Below are 7,965 nucleotides of genomic sequence, written 5' to 3' on the forward strand. Positions count from 1 at the left end.
GTCAGCACTGGATCATTCAGTACGAAACCAGGTGAGTTTAATTTCAAAGTACTTATACATTCGTCTATGTAATTCCACTTGATGCAACCGGCTGTGAAACCTTAGAAAAAAAAATTAATTTACATATTTAAACTTAAAAAAAGTAACGCAATAATTACTTTCCCTGTTAACTAGTTACTTTTATAGTGGAGTAACTCAGTTACTAACTCAGTTACATTTTGGCAGAAGTAACTAGTAACTATAACTACTTACTCTTTTAAAGTGACATGCCCGACACTGTTCATACCCTTGGCAGATTTACGTTTAAAGCAATATTTCTTCTCAATGTGAATACTATTAAGGTTCTGAGATGGCCTTGAATTTGAAAGAGACTCTATGGAGGGAGCTAAAGATTAGGGTGATGGCAAGAGGGCCTCCCAACCTCAAACAGATAAATATTATCTACATACAGTATATATATATTACCTAGGTAATATAATGTAAAGAAGGACTTAGAAAAATGAACCTAATTTTATTTGTACTCCTTTTTTAACTTATTAATTATTGATATGTATTTTTATTTATTTAATCTGTACTGTTTTAACATATTCGAAATAAATAAATTGAAGGATATTTTTTTATTATATCCAAAACATGAAGACTGAAATAAAGTGTTCTTAACCATGTCTATTTTCTTATGCAGATTTATGACTAAAAGAAAACTTGAAAGATGCTTCTACTGTTTGATCTCTGCTTGGTATGTAGCCAGCTTTTCAATTTACAGCCAAAAAGAAATTCTCCATCAACAGTGTGGCAACACAGCAATAACAACATGAAATTATAATGTAGTATTGCTCTGAAAAATAAACAGAGAAAAAACACACAGACCATAATTACCCAAATGTTCACTGGCAGAGGATGCCAGTCAGACTGGAGTCCCTTTAAAGCCTTATTTGCTCTGACAAACTCCTGTATTATGTTAAGGCCAAGTGTCCTCCTGTTATGTGATTTACAGCCTCTCATTTGGAGTGTACAGTTAGGACCTGTAAAGTTGCTTCTAAACACTGAGCGCTTGTGTCTGTGCACATTTTAACCCCAGCCTGAACATTAATGGCAGCAGCTCCCCCACAGAGATGCTGGATACTAGCATGCAACACAACACATACACACAACACAGTACAAGGGCCTCTGCCTTGCCCATCAGGTAGATCAAGTAGCAACAGGTCCAGGGAAGAGTCACACTTGGATTCAGAGGGAGCACCGTGGACAGTCCAAGCCAAGCAGTGAAGCGTAACTTGCACTGATTGGAAACCAGTGTTTCATAGTCTCTCTAATAACTCTACTGGATTTTATGATTTTACTTTATACAGATTTGCTGATATCTGTGATGTTATTTCATAAGGGAGCAGTAAAGCCTCTGTAGAAATTCCCAGTTTATGCAAGCTCTACCATGGCCACCGCCTGATCCTACTCTGTTTTCTCATTTTCTTAACTCAACAAGAGGAGTGGAGACGAAAGAAATAAAGGAGGATCTAAGCCTGCCAATCAAAAGATCTATTACAAGCAGCAGAGCTGTGGCACAGAACCACTCACAGACTGTGTTCAAATATGATTAGATACATTCTGATAGGACAATCTTAAAAAAAAAAACACAAGATTAAAGATTTCCAACATTTTTCTTTTTCCCAGTGTCAGTAAACACTTGCTGGATTCAGTTCTGTTTCAGATGTTCACAGTCTCACCAGCTTTCTCTGATCACAGCAAGCTAAATAGATAATCCCTAGCTAACAGCTGTGGGTGTTCTGGGCTCACAACATCCCGCAGTGCTTTGCTAATAAGTGACATAACAGATGGAAAGCCAGAAGATGTTTGAAAGCAAATGAGCCAGTTAAAAAGAAAAGTGCATTAAAATAAGATAAACTCACATCAAGTGTCAGAGATGAGCATATTAACTGGAACTGATCCAACAGATGGAGTTCTTTTAATTATTTTGTTTATGAGAGGGACAAAAATTAGGTAGCACCTCATATCGGAGCTCAAAACATACAGAGGATACCTATGCAACACATTTAGGGGATCTATGGGATTACTAATAGGACACTTATTAATAAAACCTTTTTAGTTAATATTATATCAGCTTTGTTATTTACCTGAAGTTAGTACTTATTTTCACACTATTTAAATAAATAGAAAAGGTTATTGAAAATATTGAAAAGTATATTTTAAAGTCATTTACTGAAGTGTTAAGTGTTTGTTATAGTATTGAAAATAACCTGAATCCCTGTTGGTACCCTTTAAAAACACCCGTAGGTGCCCTAAAGTTACCCTGTAAGGACCCCGTAGGTAAGGTGTGTACTTATACGTGGTATGTTGGTACATTGCAACATGTCACCTCATAAAAAGTCTAGTACCTGCATGTACCATGTAAGTAACCCTACAGTCACTCTGTGTACCTGGTAAATACCAACGTAAATACCCTTTACCCTGTACGTAGCTGAGTAGTTCTGTAAAATTCTTCCCTTAAGTACATTGTTAGTACCTACATAAGTACCCTGCAGGTACCCCACACCCCATAGGTAGCTCATTGTTACCCCATAGGTACTCCTTAGATACCCCAGGGGAAACCTTTAGGTACTCTGTAAGTACCATATAGGTACCAGGCTATGAAAAATCAACCTAAAGGGGTGTTCCTTTATTGCCTCTTAACTTTTATTTTGAAGAATTCTGAAAAATAATCTACTAATGTCCACCAAACACACATCTATTGTTGCTTCAGGCCAAATACAAACCATGAAGAGTAAAGTGGCTTTGAGTATCAGCCATACAAATCTTAAAATTCTTATCAGCAATGCTACTTGGGATGCTGTTATATGCCTGTGAAAGTATGTAAAATTATAGACTTACAAGATGTCTATAAGCCCGTGAGCATAATTTCTTGCAGGTATAATTATGTAAAAACAAGGCTAAACGTTGACACATAGGAATGTTGCAGGGGGCAGGGGCTCTCAGCCCAGCCCTGCTTGACCTCAGCATCTCTCTGCAGTGGGGCAGATAGACCTTCACCCTGTAATCCCACCACAACAGGGACAGCTCAGGCAGCTCTTTAAAGAGTAGAAACTCCCTGCAGGGTCGGACTCCAAAAAAATGTCTTTGTTCCCCAGGGAGTGCTACATCTCAGGTCTTCATCAATGCTCTGGTTTGGGATTTCAAGAGAAACTAAATACCCCGTGGCTGCATTTGTCTCAGGCTTTGAGTGAAGGGAAGATTAAGGCGTGTAGATTTATTAGGCTGCACAGAGAGTTCTTACTGAGTTTATTAAGGGAGAGCTGAGTGATAACTTATTGAAGAGCACAGGCACAGAGAGACAAGTACTGAGGTCACTACTTTAATGTCTTAGATTTATTATTTTTACAAGTGTAGATGTTGTGGTTGGGTTTGAAATTACATTAATTTAAAGCAGTTTTCAGTGTTCTAAAATGTGAAAACATGTCCATCCCACATTGCCAAAGCTGGACAGAAAGGCTTGTGGCCTGACATATTATTTATTTTTCATCCATAAGTGATAGTTGTGCATCCAAACTAATTCAAATCTCAGCAACATTTGGTCCACATGCAGCAGCGATGGGTATGTCCGTGATTTAGTTTACAAGGAGCTGGCACATCTAGTACAAGTGTCAGAGGGTCCAAATGTTGGCATCAAGAGTGTGTGTGTGATAAGGTTACAGACAGTTGCCAGATCAACTGACAGTCAGTCAAAACAGTGCATGAACGCCACCATATACAGTGGACACTGTAGACCAGGGTTCAATCCTTGAGGGCAGTTGTTGTGCATTTAGAAGCGGTGCTGGTCCAATACATCTGATTGAAATGCTTCCGTCAGAGTCCTGCTAATCACCTATTTATTTGATTCAGGCCTGTTTAAAATGAGACACACCTATAAGGTCCAGTTCACTGCGTCTCGATGACTGGCGTTTGAGAGCCCTGCTGTAGATGGATCAAACAGCATTACCAATACTTGATGGAGTTTGATGGGGTCACACTGTAGGTTTGCTTGCCTGGTGGTTGTATCATTCTATTGTCCAGTGTGTGGAGCGTACTCTTTACAACATGGTGCGGGATGACACAACTTGCGTGAATGTTGGTTCCAACATCTGTTCACTATGACATCCCTATACCCAGTCTGGTTCGTACTATCTCATAACTTTACCCATAACTTGACCCCTGCACAAGATCTCACAATATTAAAACACCACAATATTTCTCATCAAAGGGAAGTCTGTATTGCACTAGCTCCTGTCAACATGTGACTCTATAAGTTGTAGTAATGTAAATAAATTCTTCACTAGAACAGTAAAACAAGACTGGAGGTTTTTTCAACTCAAAGACGTCCAGGAGTCTCCTGTACAAAAAGACTTGTATAGATGTCCTTTTAAAACATGGAACACCCTTAGAATGAGAAAACAGCAAACATGCCAACAAATTCCATCCATTCTCTATACCCACTTCTTCCATACAGGGTTGCAGGGGAGCTGGTGCCTATCTCCCGCAGTCTACAGACGATGGGTGAGGTACATCCAGGACAGGTCGCCAGTCCATCGCAGGGACACACAGGACAAACAACCATGCACACACCCATTCACACCTAATGGGGATTTAGAGAGATCACTTAACATAACAATCATGTTTTTGGAGTGTGGGAGGAAGCCGGAGAACCCAGAGAGAATCCGTGCATCCACAGGGCGAACATGCAAACTTCATGCGGAAAGACCCCAGGCCGGGAGTTGAACCCTGGACTTTGCTGCAAGGCAACACTGCTACTAACTGCCCTACCGTGCAGTCAACAACAAATTCAAATGTATGAAATGGTGCAGATGTTGGATTGAACAGAGAAATATTGGGTTTGTAAAAACACTAAAAATGAGGATTTTTGAACCTTTTTTGGCAACAGAGCAACAACAGAGTTAAACAGGCAAGAAATTTAAAGCCTATGGACTGATTCAACTCTGGACTGAAATATGCTACATTGATAAAAGATGCTTTAAAATACCGGTTGGGATTTGTGAAACTTTCACCTTATTTGTGAAACCCAAAAAAATGTAAGATTTAGGTTTTCCCAAATATTTTGCTGAAATCTCGTCCCATCTCGTTCTCGTAAACCCAAAACATCCTGTGTCATGATGTCTCTCGCTCTTCAGAGAGAGAGAAAGATATATATATATATATATGTATATATATATATATATATATATATATACATATAAAACTGTTTATTCCCAGTATTTTACCTTCAACAACATATGGAAATACCTAATGTGGAGTGATGGGAAAAGATGAACAATATGTCACTTTATGTTTTAGACCAATAGCTGAAAATTATTTGCATGTGTTTGGAATAGCAGTCAGTACAGGTTTATGCTTCATCCAAATTATTATTATTTGTTAGAAAACCACATAGAAATAGTTTTCTATGTTCTAATAACAGTACGAATACTTCTAACCATTCATTTCTTTTCTAGGGTCACACAGAAGTCACTAAGCGCTGCACACCATGCTGCTATAAAAGCCCAATAAACAAAATAGTAGTCTTTTAAAGTGTTTGCTTGGGCCAAATTATCAGGTGCTAACAACTGGTCTCTTTCAAGTTTCTTTACAATAAAATCTCTCCCTGCAGGTAGAAAGGTGAATAATCACAACGTATGTAATTTTGTATGATTATAGAAAAATGTGACTTCTCTTTTTAAGATGTAATTTTAAAGTTGGTTTGGTTTTGTTGCCATAGAGACAGAGAGGAGTGTCTGTAGATGAATGCAGAGCTTATCAGATTCTAAATTTCAGTAGGCAAGTAGCTGTAACCTTCTAATTATCACTTCTTCCTGTTCCAAAGGGCTCACAAACCATAACGGAGTTTCATTTCATCAGCATGAATTGGGATAATATTTGTTCTACTGCTGAACAGGGCTGCAATAGCCTGTGGTGATCTACTGCATGTCTGATTCCACCCTGCTCGTTTATCTGCCTATCACAGGCTGACAGAGGTCTAAGCTTCATTAAACCAAAAGGACAAACACAGAGGAAATTACCATAAAAATTGCAAATTGCATTTGTTAATGATTTGTCATAAGAACCTGTTTACATCTGATGAATACATTAGCTTGTGAAAGAGGAGAGGCCACCAGGAGAACAATAGCAAGAGTAAATATTTGATCCATCTTTCATCTGCTCAGTGTCTAGCTGTCATTTCAAATAGAGGGGGAGATTCAGACCATTGCGTGCCATGAGTGTATAATGACTCAGAAACAGCTTGTGTGAGAAATGAAATATGGTTTTAATTGGAGTCTAAATGTTTATTCCTATATGTAGAAAACATCAAAGCCATGATTGAAGCTCTGTATACAGCTGTGGTCGCTATCAGAGACTGCTAATAGTGTTTATCTCAGTTGATGAGCAAATTTTCATTGTTGAATCCTTCAAGCAAACAAACACATCTTGTTCAATGGCTGTCTCTCAGCGAGGGGGTGTCTCAGCAGCCACTTTTCATTATTCAGGTCAGTTTCTGCTGAGGAGGAGGACAGAATCAGCAAGCACAGAGGAGCCCGTTAACTGGAAGCACCAGTGAGCCATAACACCCCCAGCCTCTGAAGATCTGCAGCGAAACTGAGCTAATCTGAGAAAGGCGAATCACAGCTCAGAAACAATATGTACTCTGGTTCTGCTCATGCTCGTGCATATGATTCATAATTAATCCTATGATTTCTATATTAAGTCATTACTTTACATTAAACTCAATGCTCCTGTGGTTTTGTACAGAACTCACTACCCAGATCTGTTGGAAATCATCAAAACCTCTGATGAGTTTGGGTGCTCTTAGCTCTTTAAGCAGCACAGGTTCACGCTACTGTGTAAAACAATTCACACAGACTTTAGGTTTTCTACATTTTGTGAAATTACAACCATAAACTTCAACGTATTTTATTAGGATTTTCTGTGTTAGACCAGCATAAAGTAGTGTATAATTGTGAAATTAAAGAAAAGGGATTCACAGGTTTCAAATCTCATTATAAATAAAAATGTGAAAAAGAGGGAATGCATTTGTTTTCATGGAATGTTTAAGTTGTCAGATTGAATAGAGAGTCTGTAAATCACTTATTCCTTTTTGGCTTTAGGCTTAGACTTTGACTGGGCCATTGTGACACACGAGTATGGTTTGATCTAAACCATTTCATTGTAGATCTCGCTGGTTGTTTAGCGTTGGTGTCCTGCTGGAAGCTGGAAGGTGAACCTTTGCCACAGCCTTAACTCTATTCCAGCCTCAAACAGGTTCAAGTATTTACCTGTGTTTAGCTCAAACCATCTTGCTATTGTATCACCTTTGACCAGCTTCCCTTTCCCTGCTGAAGAAATGCATCCCCGCAGCATGATGTTGCCAGAACCATTTTTAAGTGTGGACATGATGTCTTTATGTTGTGATGTGCTGCACTTTTCAGATATCTAGTTGTAAACAAATATACATTTATATAATTTTCCTTCCACTTTATAATTATGTCCTACCTTTGGTTGCCTATTGCATAAAATCCCAATAAGATACACTGAAGTCTGTAGAAAAACTATTAGCAAATGTAAAGAAAGTAAAAACTGTTTCTAAAATGTATAATCAAATTAAAAACTGTGTTTCTTAAATATACTATGACTAAGTGTCTTTGTTAACTGTAGAAAACCAAAATGAGTCATGTTTTATCTACTTCAATATTTTTATTTACAGCTATTTCAAGCCTGCAAAATGTTCAGAGAAGTTGTAATAATAAAGCTTTTCTAGCATTAAGCTTAATAAGCAATAAAGAGTTTTAGATATTATTTTTAGGTCACAGCAGATTGTGTTCTTCCTCAGCTATGCCTTTGTAATGTGTGCATAATGTGGTTTTTCAAAGTATTTACGATACCCGGTTAAATATGTAGGACGATGATGCTGGAGCATTATTTACCTAAGGC

This window comes from Girardinichthys multiradiatus, chromosome 11, assembly GCF_021462225.1.
Source record: "Girardinichthys multiradiatus isolate DD_20200921_A chromosome 11, DD_fGirMul_XY1, whole genome shotgun sequence".
Classification (NCBI taxonomy): Eukaryota; Metazoa; Chordata; class Actinopteri; order Cyprinodontiformes; family Goodeidae; genus Girardinichthys; species Girardinichthys multiradiatus.